Below are 14,206 nucleotides of genomic sequence, written 5' to 3' on the forward strand. Positions count from 1 at the left end.
TAGTAGTTTTTAAAATAAAAAGAGTGTGAATTGGTGCTCAAAACCGATGTGTTTTTTAATTAGCATGTATGTTACTAACTGCTAGTTAATTCTTTTGTATAGGTATTTACTCAATTGCAGTGAATGTTTGTAGGAAGAGCCATCCAAATGACTATGCTTATGTATGAACTTACAGCAGCCAGTTTGATTTCACAGAAGGAATTACAGGACAGTGTTCAGAAACCAAAGTCCTGTTACAAGAATAACTTCCCATATTCATGAGCATGTCATCTTCCATCTGAACATTTTGAAATACTTAATTAATCGTGATGAATTTCTGTCCTGTGCCGTTGAGATAAAAAAATTTATTCCTCTGTTTTGTAGACACGAAAGTCAGATTATCAGCTGGTGCAATGCAAGAATATTCACTAGGGTTATGTATCATCCTCTTTAGAAGTTCTTTACTTAAACTGAGATTGTCCTTTTACTTTCAACACATAGCTATAGATTTTTAAACAGTTCTTGCAGGTTTCACCTGCTGTCTGCTTGCCGAGTTCAACATGAGTGTTCTCATTCAGATGTTCAGCTGCAGGCTGCCTGCTGATACTTTCCAGCCTGGTTTCCATGGAAATGGGAATTAGAGGGTGAAAATAAAGCAGGAGTAAGTATTCTCTTAATCTTCTAGTTAATCCGGAAGTTCTTATAGCTTGGTATCAAGGTTGTTTTGCTTTCAGCTGGCTTGGCATACGATGCCAACTTCTGCAAAATAAAAAGTAAGGCCTGCCAGGAGAGCTGTTACGACCAATATCTGTTACCATAAGTCTGTAGAGGTGTCAGGACTCACCAGCAGAGAATGAAGAAGGGAGAACTGGACTGTGCAAGCATAAACTGATGAAAGGGTGCGAGGCAATACCCAGCGGCAGAGGTGATAACCTGTGACAGAACTTCTTGTCAGACATAGCTTGCATTGTGGAAAATGCTGACAGTAATTAATTGACTAGTGCTGCATGACCCCGGGGAGGAAACCATCCGGTTAGGAGAACATCTAATTTAAATGCTCTGGGCTGAAAGTGAAACCCGCTAATGCATTCAGAATATAATTTAGGGCTCTCATGTTTCCCTAGACATTCCTGCTCTCCTTTTTTTCTTCCACATTACTGACACTACCAATCAGCAAAGTCAGGACGGTGGGGCAGTTATTGCACAGATGGGGGTATGGTGGGGTATAATTTCTGCTTATTGTGAGCAGCATATTCTTATATTCACTCTTCTGCCCTTTCCTCAGTGGCTAAACTCCAGCCATGGCTTTGTGTTAGCTTATCCTTGGGAAGAGGAGGTCCAGGATCTTCAGGCCAGATCTCTTATCTTGAGCAAAAGTGACCAGTCAAGTTAGCATGAAGTCAGGCACGGGGACAGAGCAGACATGCATTATGCCCCAAGGAGGATCAGCTATACCCACCTCTTTCCTGACAGAGGCTTTTTTGGCCTTTCCAGGCCTTTTATTCAGCTTCCTCATGCCCACTGCTGAAAACTTCCTGATATTTAACCTGAGCCTTCCTTGCGGCAGTTTAAGCTCATTAACTTGTGTGGACAATGGTTGCTTCTTGTTTCTCATATCCTTGCAAATATCTTTTATATACCTGAAGACTGTTTATCTTGTCTTCCCTCTAGTTTAATTTTGTCATCTGGGTTAACAAGTTCCACTTATTTCCTGTTTTATGTATGTTGCACTAGCATGCATCTAAACCTGGCATGTTTTGATTGTAAGTTATTGAAATAGGAGCCTTTTTTCACCCCCTGGATTTGTTAAGAAGAGAATACACGTGGTGTAGCAGTTCTCTAACACGGCACGTGACAGTTCCCTGAACATGGCATCATCTTTGATAAGCTAATGTCCTATTTTTAAAAAAAAGAAAAACTGTCGTATTCTTTAGCCTGTGTAGTTTCTTCTTCCAGGAGACTTGGTTGACTTAAAAAAGGGTTTTTTTGTTTGCTTGTTATTATTTAATACCAGTTCAGTTCTGGAAAGGGGACAGTAGGAATTAATGTAATTTAAATAGTTAAAACCATGTCCTGGGTTCAGCAGTAGCAGTCATTTTTTCTCCTTCTTGGTAGCTGGTGCAGTGCTGTGTTTTGACTTTCAGGCTGGGAACGGTTGCTGATAGCAAGTATGTTTTGAGTTACTGCTCAAATGTTTGGTTTGTCCAAGGCCTTTTCTGAGCCTCATGCTCTGCCAGGGAAGGAGGGGGGCGGCTGGGAGGAAGGAGAGACAGGACACCTGACCCAGGCTAGCCAATGAGGTATTCCATACCACGACATACCCAGGATGTAACCGGGAGAGACCCGGAAGGGCTAGAGGACTCTGAGGGTTGGAGGAGGTATCAGTCAGTGCTCGGTCAGGCAGGGTGGGGGTGAGTTATGGGTCGGTGGCTGGTGAGGTGTTGTATTCTCTTCACTTGTTATTGGCTTTATCATTATTATTATTAGTAGTAGTAGCAGTAGTGATTTGTGTTATACCTTAGTTATTAAACTGTTCTTATCTCGACCTGTGGGAGCTACATTCTTTGGATTCTCCTCCCCAACTCTCCAGGAGTTGGGGGAGCAATGAGGGGGGGAGTGCAATGAGCTGTGCGGCTTGGGTTTTAAACCACAACAAACCAGAATGTCTGAGTAAAGATACCAAAATCTTTTATTCTAATATTTGTGTGGATGGAATTTCACTTTTTGATTTTCTGATTCTCTTCCCTGCACCACAGCCTACAAGATGAATATAAGCCTATTGCCCAAACTTTGTTTTTCATTAGGGCTTTTTTCCCCTAGCTTTTCTCGTATCTACAGAAGATCAGCAGCACAGGCAGCATAGCAGTAACGGACCAGGGCTTTGGTTCCACTTCTCTCAGGGATTAAGAATCTGGATAAGGCATGACTGGCACTGAAAACCAGGTAGTTTGCAGTGATGCTAATAGGAAAGCTTCAGGCTGTGAAAGAAATTATCTTCTAAAGTTAGTTTGCATCTTCTGGGTCATTTTAGACTTCTTAGTTCTGCTAGATGTCTAGCTGAAATAAGGAACTATTAATTTTCAGTCTCAAACCAGCCAGAAGACTGTCTTGTCTTATTTGATTTGTATCTAGGACTTTCCAGCTTAATCCACTAAAATATGATCTCTGTGGTGCAGAAATATAGGCAGTTTGGGGTAGATTCAGAACTTCAAAGGGGTCAAGTCTGTTATATCAAGATCAGTAGGTCCTCAGACTTCAGTATCAAGACTCAAAGGCATAGAGCTAATAAACACAAAATAAAATAATTGGACAGGGCAGAAGCATATCTTTACTCTGCATATGTGTGAGCATGAAACAGTTTCAAGATTTCATCTGGTGCACATCTCTGTGCCATTCTGCTTATGGAGTAAAAGCATGGTCACAGTACAGTATGCTGGTGTTCGAGTCTTTGCACAGTGTCCTAGTTGGCTGCTAGCATAGTATGAAGTCCTTTTTGGAGTTCAAGTTCCTCTGCTACAACTAGTTCTTCCTGAAAGTTCCTCTTAGTACTGTTATGAAAAGTCACAGTTGTGCTTCATCCAAAACAGTCTTAAAATGAAAAGACTGAGCAAGAGATTTCACTGTTTAGATGTCAAGTTAAATGTTCCAAGATCAATAAAACGTGCTCGCCTCAAATGTGAGTGCTGACTAGCCCCTGGGCTCTTGGGTCTGGAGAGAAACTGTTAGCTGTAAAATAGCACTTTCACAACAGTCTTGCCCTCATGAGTGGGGGAAGCGGGGCCTGAAGAAGGGCCTCTTATTCAGTGAAGCTTCATTCTAGAGGCAGAAATGTGAATATGTGTGTTTGCAGTCTCTGCCTAACATCATAAGAGCGCCGGTGGCTGGAGGTGTGTAGGAAGGAAATTCTCTCCAGAAAACAGCATTTCTAGCAAGAAAGCTTACTTGACCTTTATTTCTGGAATGTTTTGTAAAGCAATCCCAGTGTGTACAGCTCAGTTACTGAAGGAAGAGAGAAGTACAAGTCATCACCAGCAGCAGCAACTGCAGGCAGCTCTGGTAACTGGTCATGTTTGTACTGTGACTAAGTACTGCTAAATGAAAGCACTATGTAGAATGATTTCTATATGTCAGAGTTTGGGATTTTTATTTTTTAGTGCTTTCATTTATTTGTGAAATGGTTGCCCAGGGAGTATATAAATCGCATGGACTGAGGGGGTGTATATGTGTGTCTGAGTGTACTATACACATGCACTTTCTTGCAGAGGAGCATAGTTTTGAAGTCCACTGCCAAACTGTATGATTTGGCCAACACAGTGCAATGTGTGGGTAGAGTTAAAGAGCATGTAATTGGGCAGAAGAATTGAAAGATAGACTCATACAGTGAATAAGGTAAAAAGTTAGTACTGTTTTCTAGAACCAGTCAGTGGTGTGGAGCACAGGGAATTAGTCTGGATCTCAGAGCAATATAGCTGTAATGCTGGAGGAGCCTTGGATTCATTGGTTTCACATGCGTAGAGTAGACCATACTGATATTTCATTACCAGGCAGATTTGATTGTGGGCCAAAAAAATCCTATTCTCTTACATTTTAAAGGTCTCAGGGTGCCAACACAGAAGTGTCTGCCTTCCCTGTTTCAGTAGTGTCTTGCTTCTCTCCAGCTACTTTGAGGAAAGTTGGAAGAAAAGACAGATCTCTTGGCTGGTATGCATTAATTATACATAATTCAGTTGCGTATAGAAGTAATAGATATGTATTATTTGCTACTGATTTCTTAACATGTTCGTTATATTCCTTTTTCCCTTAAATCAAAATTCAACTGTTTAGGTAGATTTTTGTCATAAAAATATGTCCTTTCATGACCTAGGAAGACTCCTTGTCTTGAGAGGAATAAGCAGTGGAAACAGCATCAGAAGTGCTTTCTCCCAGGTTCACTTTAGCTGTATCGTAATCCCCAATTTTGGGAAGGTCCTCAGGGTTCTGAAGATTAAAATGGATGTGGGAATAATGGGTTTTGTCATAAAAGCTGTCTTGCAAAAAGAATATAAGAAAAAATAAGGACTAGAGTTCACCTTGCTAACTTCTAAAAAGAGATCTGTTTCGAGAAACTGTGGTTTGCTTTATTTTGTCTTTCTCCAATCCCACACCCCCGTCCACCACCCCTTTTTACTAGAAGAGTGTGAGAGTATGGGGGATTGGGTCCTGTATCTAAGGTGCTCACAGTGTTAGATAACTTCTGTTTTCATAATGTGCCCGAACAATATTTTTCTGCTGTATGGCATGATGCTTAGTTTGGAGTAGTCCGTCACATGCTTTGGACTTGTATTTAGTTCCCTAGGATTGAATAATAGATTTGAAAAGGTGTAGCATACAAGCCTCTCCATGATTAAAATCATGAGAGCTCTCTTTCCTTCCAGCTGTGCCTTTTCCAGAAAAGGACATTCCACTTCCACTGACGTACTAATGGAGACCTCATTCAGACGTACCTGTTTTCTTTCAGTTGACTTTATTAACATACATTTTTCCCTGCCCTTCCTATTTCTTGTATTAGCTTGTGGGGTGGGAGTACTAAAACATACGTTTCATTATCAGAACATCTGAGCAGTTCATACTTTCCATTTAAAGATAAACTACAGCGATTTTCTCTATGCTTAAAATGTTTTTTTCTGTGCTAGAATGATTTTATTTCTAGTAATGCTGTATGACGTGGTTCTCCTGTCGTTTGGATACTATAACATAATAGGTACTATAAATAACAGGTGCTAATGTCTGCAATTGTGCACAACAGGCAATAATTTAACCACTTGTCTCCCTTCAGTCACAATGAGAAATACCAAACACTTCCACACCAATAATGCATACGATCCCCAATGCTGTTTGTGGTGCTCATTGTGGAAGTATGTTACGTGGGGCAGTGCTGCACCCTCTGCACTTGAGATTAAACAGTAGCAAATGCTTCCACGCATGTGGCTTAGTTGTCTCAGTATGACTCTGCATTGGGTATGACACCAATTGTATCTCCAGAGAATCTCTCCCAAACTGCCAGCCAAGATGAGTGATGATGTTAGGCAGGGAAAAGCAGTGGAAAAGCCTCTGCTGTGCTGAGGAACAGCAAAACCTGTCATATTAGCTTATCCTTCTTGAGGCAAAGATCACTAGGACAGGAAAGAGGCAGAGAAGGTGAAGATGTTTCACCATAATGGAAGGTGATCTTTCAGTGTACCTCTGTGACAGTAATTCTACAAGGTTAGGTGCACGGTGTTACTCATAGATTATATTGATTTTATTAAAAATCTCAGTTTGCTAGACTCAGAGAGCTAAGTGCTTAAGTACTTAAATGCTTAAGTGGGGAAGTGTGAATTTGTAGTTGACCAAAGCTGCTGTCCAGGTTCTGTCTGGTCTTGCCTGGACAGAGCTTCAAATTGGGGAAGAAGTTGGGGGTAAGAGTACAGTACCAGAGAAACTATGAGAAGCATAACTCACAACTGTGCTCATCTGACAGCAAACCCCAGGGATGAATCATCTGAAGATTTTCCATGGTCTGTATAGAAAACCTACACTTACTGAAGAATAACCACAGGAGCATTTGCAGTCTGTCTTACCTTATATAATGGCTTCTTGAATGTCCTTTTTAAACTGAGGACTGAATCTCTGTACTCTACCGTTAAAACTTCTGGTGAGCCAGGAGGCTCCATACTGAACATGGGCAGAACAATGCTGGAGGCTTCAGCTGACAGAAGTTTAATTCATGAACCACCTTCACAAATATATTTGGAAGTTGTGAGTCACAGAAATCAGCCCACAAGGCATAAGAAATTACATCATGGTTAAGCTGTAGGTGATTATAAATGTAAGGGATAAGATATTACATAAGCTTCAGGGAAAGGGAAGTATATTTTGAAAATGCTTCAGTACTTTTTATACTCATTTGGAGAGCAGCTGCAGGAAGCAATGTGAAACTGAAAAGTCTGAAGAGGAAGGACCAGCATGGCATGGATTGTTACTTATGTGTGTTAATGGAAGCGTCTTTTGCTGCCATAAAGACTTAGAAATCGTGTTCAGTCATGAGCCCCTCTGTGCTAATACTATAGTGATCCATGTTTCATATACCTGAGCATAAGACTTGCTGATGAATTGTATTTGCACCATATATATACACATATATATGTATATATAACGATTCTTTAAAAAAAATCATTGGAATTTGTTGCCCAGTGCTGAAATTTCCTAATTCTCTCCTGTTTCTATGGAAACTGTAATAGTAATATGGCACAGTAAACAAATGCACTGTGTTATAAGCCTCCTCTTTAGCAGAACATTAATTTTATTAATAACTGTCCAAATGAGTCTGGTGACAGTTACTGTGCATTTGACCATCTGAGTCATATATTTCATTTTCACCTGAAGACATGTCTTCTAGCTTTGAGGGCTTTTACTTTGGTCTTTAATCATTTTCCTAACTCAGTGATGGGGTACTATGTGCCAGTGGTTAGTACATTATTGCTAGTAATACTTGTTAAACTCACAGGAGAGTACTTAGTGTTTAGTAATGTTTATAAAGTGCTTCAGAAATAGGAAAACCTTGAAGTTCAGAAGTGCACTTTTTGCTAGCTAATGCAGAAAATAAACCCCGTCTTTTGCCTGTGATCCTTTTGAACATACTTATGTGGCATGGTCTTCTGGGGCATAGCTGGAAAGGCATAGTCTGCTGTCTAAGAATAAAGATTGTGCCTTTCGTGGAACAAACTGTATCTCACAAAGTGGAGTGTCACCTTCAGGAGCAATGCACAATTGCAGTCCTTGAACTATTTTGAGATCTCTGTATGATCTGGACTGCCAAATGCTGCAAGGAGGCTGACTGCTACCTACCCCTGCTCTGCTTGGCAGCACTGGCGGGTTGCAGGCAGGAGCATGCAGTGCATCCCCTGCAGTGTTGAGGACAGTGTGTCTCGCAAGCACGTGCATTGAACCGGGGAGCTTGAGTCAAGGAGGCAAGCAACAAAATTCCTGCATGATTACCAGTCTTGCCTTCTGTTTTAGAAATGAACCTTCCTTCTGTGAAACCAGTTTCAAGATGACTTACTGCTGCTGAAAGAGATAGGTTTTCAAAGATTAAAACTGTGTATAAATTCTTCCAAGTGGCTTAGAGAGTGATATACCTATGCTGCACTTCTGGAGTAGTTTATAGGGAGTGAAAATGTCAGAGCTCAAATAGCCAGACTTAGGGTGGAGGAAGCTAGTGTGTTTTGGTGTGGTGAAGAGCTTACTGTCCCTCAGTTACTGGGTATTTATTCTGACCCCTTCCTCTGGGCTGCAGGATGGCAATGAGTCAGTCACCTTTATTTCCATTTGTAACACTAAATACATTTCACCAGCTTATAGAGAACTTCCATACAATAAGTGAGATAGTTTTTCTTTGCTGTGGACAATTTGTGATGCTTATTTCATTGAAGACCTGCGGTGTTAAGTATTTAACAAAATCCAATTGAAGCTTTATTTAATGGTAGCTGCTTTTAAAAATGATCTAGATAAATTGTTGGGGATGTCACAGACTAAGAAATAAAAGATGTTGATCTGAAGAAGCACGAATCATCATTCAAAGCCTTCCTGTTGTTCTGGTGGTGGTAGGAGACACTGAAACCCCAGTCTGTGAGGGTTTTTTTTCAGATTCTTTAGCAGTATTCTGAATATCATTGTTGCTACAGGGAGTGAGGTAGTCTACCTGAGTCAGAAACATTCATCAACCCCCCCCATAATGAGCAGGGACATCTTCAGCTACATCAGGTTGCTCAGGACTACATCCAGCCTGGCCTTGAATGTCTCCAGGGATTTGACAGGGGCTCCTCAGGTACTTTCTACTACTTCAGAGAGAGGGAGCCTCCCAAGCTAAGCTTCATCATGACTATGAACTCAAGGTGCTAATGAAGGCACATCAGCCTGCATAGGCAGAGAAGGGGATAGGTTTTGAAAGAGGCAGATTGTAAGAAAATAGATTACACCGCACATCAGTCAACATATAAAGGGGGCTTTTAAGAAAGACAGAGACTTTTTACTGAGGCCTTTAGTGACAGGGCAAGGGACAATGGCTTTAAAGTGAAAGAGTGTAGGTTTAGATTAGTCTTAAGGAAGAATTTTTTTTACAGTGAGAGTGGTAGGACACTGGAGTAAGAGAAGTTGTGGATGCCCCATCTCTGGAAGTGTTCAAGACCAGGTTACATGGGGCTTTGAGCAGTCTGGTCTAGAGGAAGGTGTCCTTACCCATGATGGGTTGGACTAGGTGATCTTTGAAGGTCTCTTCCAACCCAAACTGTTTTTAGATTCTATTGCTTTTTTTTTGTCTTGATTGGACTTCATGTTGCTTGAATTAAAATTAAAAACCAGGTAAGCTGTGAGATAGATTTGATTGTTTGCTTTTTTAATTGGTGAGAGATTCACCTTCATAGTAAAAGGCAGATTTTGGCCTTATAGGGAACATCTTCAAAATCTCAGCCTTGTAGCTATGTAGATACTCCTCTGTCCTTGCAGACGTTGCAAGTAATAGTTAAAATCATAAAATCATAGAATAGTTAGGGTTGGAAAGGACCTTAAGATCATCTAGTTCCAACACCCCTGCCATGGGCAGGGACACCTCACACTAAACCATATCACCCAAGGCTTCATCCAACCTGGCCTTGAACACTGCCAGGGATGGAGCATTCACAACCTCCCTGGGCAACCCATTCCAGTGCCTCACCACCCTTACAGTAAAGAATTTCTTCCTTATCTCCAATCTAAACATCTCCTGTTTAAGTTTTAACCAGTTACCCGTTGTTCTGTCATTACAGTCCCTAATGAAGAGTCCCTCCGCAGCATCACTATAGGCCCCCTTCAGATACTGGAAGGGTGCTATGAGGTCTCCATGCAGCCTTCTCTTCTCCAGGCTGAACAGCCCCAACTTTCTCAGCCTGTCTTCATATGGGAGGTGCTCCAGTCCCCTGATCATCCTCGTGGCCCTCCTCTGGACTTGTTCTAACAGTACCATGTCCTTTTTATGCTGAGGGCACCAGAACTGCACACAATACTGCAAGTGAGGTCTCACGAGAGCAGAGTAGAAGGGCAGGATCACCTCCTTTGACCTGCTGGTCATACTTCTTTTGATGCAGCCCAGGATACTGTTGGCTTTCTGGGCTGTGAGCACACACTGAAGCCGGCTCATGTTCATTTTCTCATTGACCAACACCCCCAAGTCCTTCTCCACAGAGCTGCTCTGAATCTCTTCTCTGCCCAACCTGTAGCTGTGCCTGAGATTGCTCTGACCCAGGTGTAGGACCTTGCACTTGTCATGGTTAAACTTCATGATCATTTGCTGAGGGGAGTAGCTTGAGAGAGGACGCCTGTAACACCAGAGCGGAGCGAGGAGAGAACAGGGTCCAGGAGCTTCACCTCAGAGCGACAAGAGCCACTGAGGAGGGAGCCTCAAGTCCTCAACAGGACTTGCCCAGGAGCCGGCAGCTCAGCCTACACGAGGGGCTGACTCACCGGGGGCGGAGCCAGGAGGAGTGGCACCAGCTGTGAGTGGTTAAAAACCTACCCAGGGAGCGCGACGAACAGAGCGGGCAAACAGAGCAGGTCGAGGCAGTTTGAGCGGGCAGGCAAGCGGGCTAACAACAGGACTTGCCTGGAGCTCAGGAGGGGAAGAAGTGCTTGTTTGTGTGGAGAGACGTAGACGGATCGATCGACCAGATAGGTCATGGTTACAACACGATCAAAGGCAGTAGTGAGTAATAATGTGGGTATCCAGACTGAGCCTTCCTGCAGACATGCGGCCGTGCAGGTCTCTGGCTGCAGCGAATGCCTGAGCCCAGCACTTGTATTGAAGGGAGCCAGTGACACTGCTTGTGTTCACTGTGAGCAAATAAATGATCTGCTCAGGCAGGTGGTTGAACTGAGGGAGGAGGTAGAAAGGTTGAGAGCCATCAGAGAATGAGAAAGTGAAATAGATTGGTGGAGCCACACCCTAAGGCAGGGGCAGAGGGAAGTGGTTGAACAAGTGATGGATCCCCTTCCCTCCTACCATCAGACAGAAGGAGAGAACTTAAGGGACAAGGATGGATGGAGGGAGGTTCCTCCTCGGAGAGGTAAGCAAAAACCCTCGCAATCCCTTCCTCCCTCCCAGTTGCCCTTGAATAACAGGTATGAGGTCTTGGAACTAGAGGGCCAGGTAAATGGAGATGGAGAGGTACATCTATCTAGTGAGTCACCTAGGGCTTGTCACTCACCCCCATGCCTTAGAACTTCCCCAGCCAAGAAGAAAAGAAGAGTAATTATGGTGGGTGACTCCCTTGTGAGAGGAACAGAAGGGCCCATTTGTCGACCGGATCCATCCCCCAGGGAAGTCTGCTGCCTACCTGGGGCTCAGATTAGAGATGTTAAAAAGAAACTCTCTGATCTGGTGCAGCCCTCTGACTACTATCCACTGCTGGTTTTTCAGGTTGGCAGTGATGAAATTATTACAAGGAGAGCAAGGGCAATGAAGAGAGACTTTAGGGCCCTGGGACGGCTGGTTAAAGGGTCTGGAGCGCACGTGGTGTTTGCCTCCATACCCGTTACAAGCAAGGGTGAAGAGATAAGTAGGAAGATTCTGCAGACTAATGTATGGCTACGTGACTGGTGCCATAGGCAGGGTTTTGGATTTTTCAATCATGGGCTGCTGTATGAGACACCTGGTTTGCTGGTGGCAGGTGGGATACACCAGTCCCAGAGATGGAAAAGGGTTTTGGGGCAGTGGTTAGCAGGGCTTATTGACAGGGCTTTAAACTAGATATGAAGGGGGGAGGGGATTTAACTGAGCCTGTTAGGGACAAGCCCAAGAAAAACATGCTAGGGCTTGAAGGATGGCGGACTAGGGAGGACTATCAATCTATTGTTTCATTTGTGGGAAAGGATAGTTACACCCTGTCCCGCAGGTGAAAAAGGGTACTAGGACAAGAGTTAGCAGAGCTCACTCACAGAGCTTCAGGTTAGATTCAAAGTGCGAGGGGGTCGTAGCTGAATTAGTGAGGCATTATTCTACTATTAATGAAGACCAAAAGGCCACCCACCTCCCAAGGGTGCCATCAGCGTGCTCTGCTCACTCCCTGAAATGCCTGTACACCAATGCATGCAGAATGGGGAATAAACAGGAGGAGTTAGAAGTCTGTGTGAGGTCTAAAGGTTATGACCTAGTGGCAATTACAGAGACATGGTGGGACAGCTCACATGACTGGAATGTGCTCATGGATTGCTATGTCCTTTTTAAGAAAGATAGGTCAGCAAAGTGAGGTGGTGGAGTTGCTCTTTATGTGAGAGAGCGACTAGAATGTATTGAGTTCTGTCCAGGGGCAGATGAGGAGAAAGTGGAATGTCTGTGGGTACGAACTGAGGGACAGGCTGGTACGGGTGATACAGCTGTGGGGGTCTATTTTAGACCTCCTGATCAGGACGAAGGAGTTGATGAGGCTTTCTACAGGCAACTGGAAATAGCCTTGCAACTACATGCCTTAGTCCTCATGGGGGATTTTAACTACCCTGATATTTGCTGGAAGACTCACACAGCCAATCATTCACAGTCTAGGAGGTTCCTCCAGTGCATTGATGATAACTTCTTAATGCAAATGGTGGACAAACCAACTAGGAGGGCAGCGCTGCTACATTTAGTACTCACCAACAGGGAGGGTCTGGTTGAAGTGGTGATGGTCAATGGCAGCCTTGGATGCAGTGACCATGAGATGGTGGAGTTTAGGATCCTGTGTGTGGGAGGAATAGAATACCTAGCAAGGCCACAGTTCTGGATTTCTGAAGGGCCAATTTTGGCCTCTTTAATCAACTGCTAAGGCAAGTCTCATGGGAAAGGGTAGTAGACGGTAAAGGGGCTCATGATAGTTGGTCAGCATTCAAGGACCACTTCTTCCAAGCTCAGGATCAGAGCGTCCCAATGGGTAGGAAATCAAGTAAGGGATTTAGGAGACCAGTGTGGTTAAACAAGGAACTGCTGGGCAAACTCAAGTGGAAAAGGAGAATCTGTAAATTATGGAAAGAGGGGCTGGCCACTTGGGAGGAATATAGGACAGTTGTTAGAGGATGTAGGGAGGCAATTAGGACACGTAAGGCCTCCTTGGAAATTAATCTTGCTAGTCAGTTTAAGCACAATAGAAAGGGCTTCTTCAAATACATGGCAAATAAAACTAACACAAGAGGCAATATAGGCCCACTGTTGAACGAGGTGGGTGCCCTGGAGACAGGGGATATAAAGAAGGCAGAGGTGCTGAATGCCTTCTTTGCCTCTGTCTTTACTCCTGCAGACTCTCCCCAGGTGCGCCAGATTCCTGTAGCCCCAGAAGGAGTCAGGACAAAGGAGGAGTTTGCTTTGGTAGATGAGGATTGGGTTAGGGATCAGCTATGCAATCTGGACATCTATAAATCAATGGGTCTGGATGGAATGCACCCATGGGTGCTGAGGGAGCTGGCAGAGGTCATTGCTGGGCCACTCTCCATTATCTTTGTTAAATTGTGGGAAACAGGAGAGGTGCCTGAGGATTGGAAGATGGCAAATGTTACGCCAGTCTATAAGAAAGGCAATAAGGAGGACCCGGGTAATTATAGACCGGTCAGCCTTACCTCCGTCCTTGGAAAGGTGATGGAACAACTTATTCTTGACTCCATCTCTAGCCATATCAAGGATGAGGGGGTCATTAAGAACAGCCAACATGGTTTTATCAGGGGGAAGTCATGTTTGACTTACCTTATAGCCTTCTATGAGGAAGTGACTAGGTGGAGGGATGATGGTAGAGCAGTAGATGTGGTTTTTCTTGATTTCAGTAAGGCATTTGATACTGTCTCCCACAGCATTCTCATAGATAAGCTAAGAAAGTGTGGGCTTGACAATCAGGTAGTGAGGTGGATCAAGAACTGGTTGAAAGGAAGAAGGCAGAGAGCTGTGGTCAATGGCACAGAATCTAGCTGGAGGTTTGTGACTAGTGGAGTCCCTCAGGGGTTGGTGCTGGGACCAGTGCTGTTTAATATTTTCATCAACGACCTGGATGAGGGAACTGAGTGTACCCTCAGCAAGTTTGCTGATGACACTAATTTGGGAGGAGTGGCTGACACACCAGAAGGCTGTGTTGCCATTCAGTGAGACCTGGACAGGCTGGAGAGTTGGGCAGGGAGAAACTTGATGAAATTCAACAAGGGCAAGTGTAGAGTCTTGCATCTG

The 14,206-nt window shown here is 43.7% G+C and overlaps 1 protein-coding gene across 1 annotated transcript in view; it reads left to right on the forward strand.

Moving 5' to 3' along the window:
* DLGAP2 (DLG associated protein 2) overlaps positions 1 to 14,206 on the forward strand; it is a 386,404-nt gene that overhangs the window by 5,479 nt on the left and 366,719 nt on the right. The window lies entirely within an intron of this gene.

The sequence above is a fragment of the Melopsittacus undulatus genome, chromosome 3 (assembly GCF_012275295.1).
Source record: "Melopsittacus undulatus isolate bMelUnd1 chromosome 3, bMelUnd1.mat.Z, whole genome shotgun sequence".
Taxonomy (NCBI): Eukaryota; Metazoa; Chordata; class Aves; order Psittaciformes; family Psittaculidae; genus Melopsittacus; species Melopsittacus undulatus.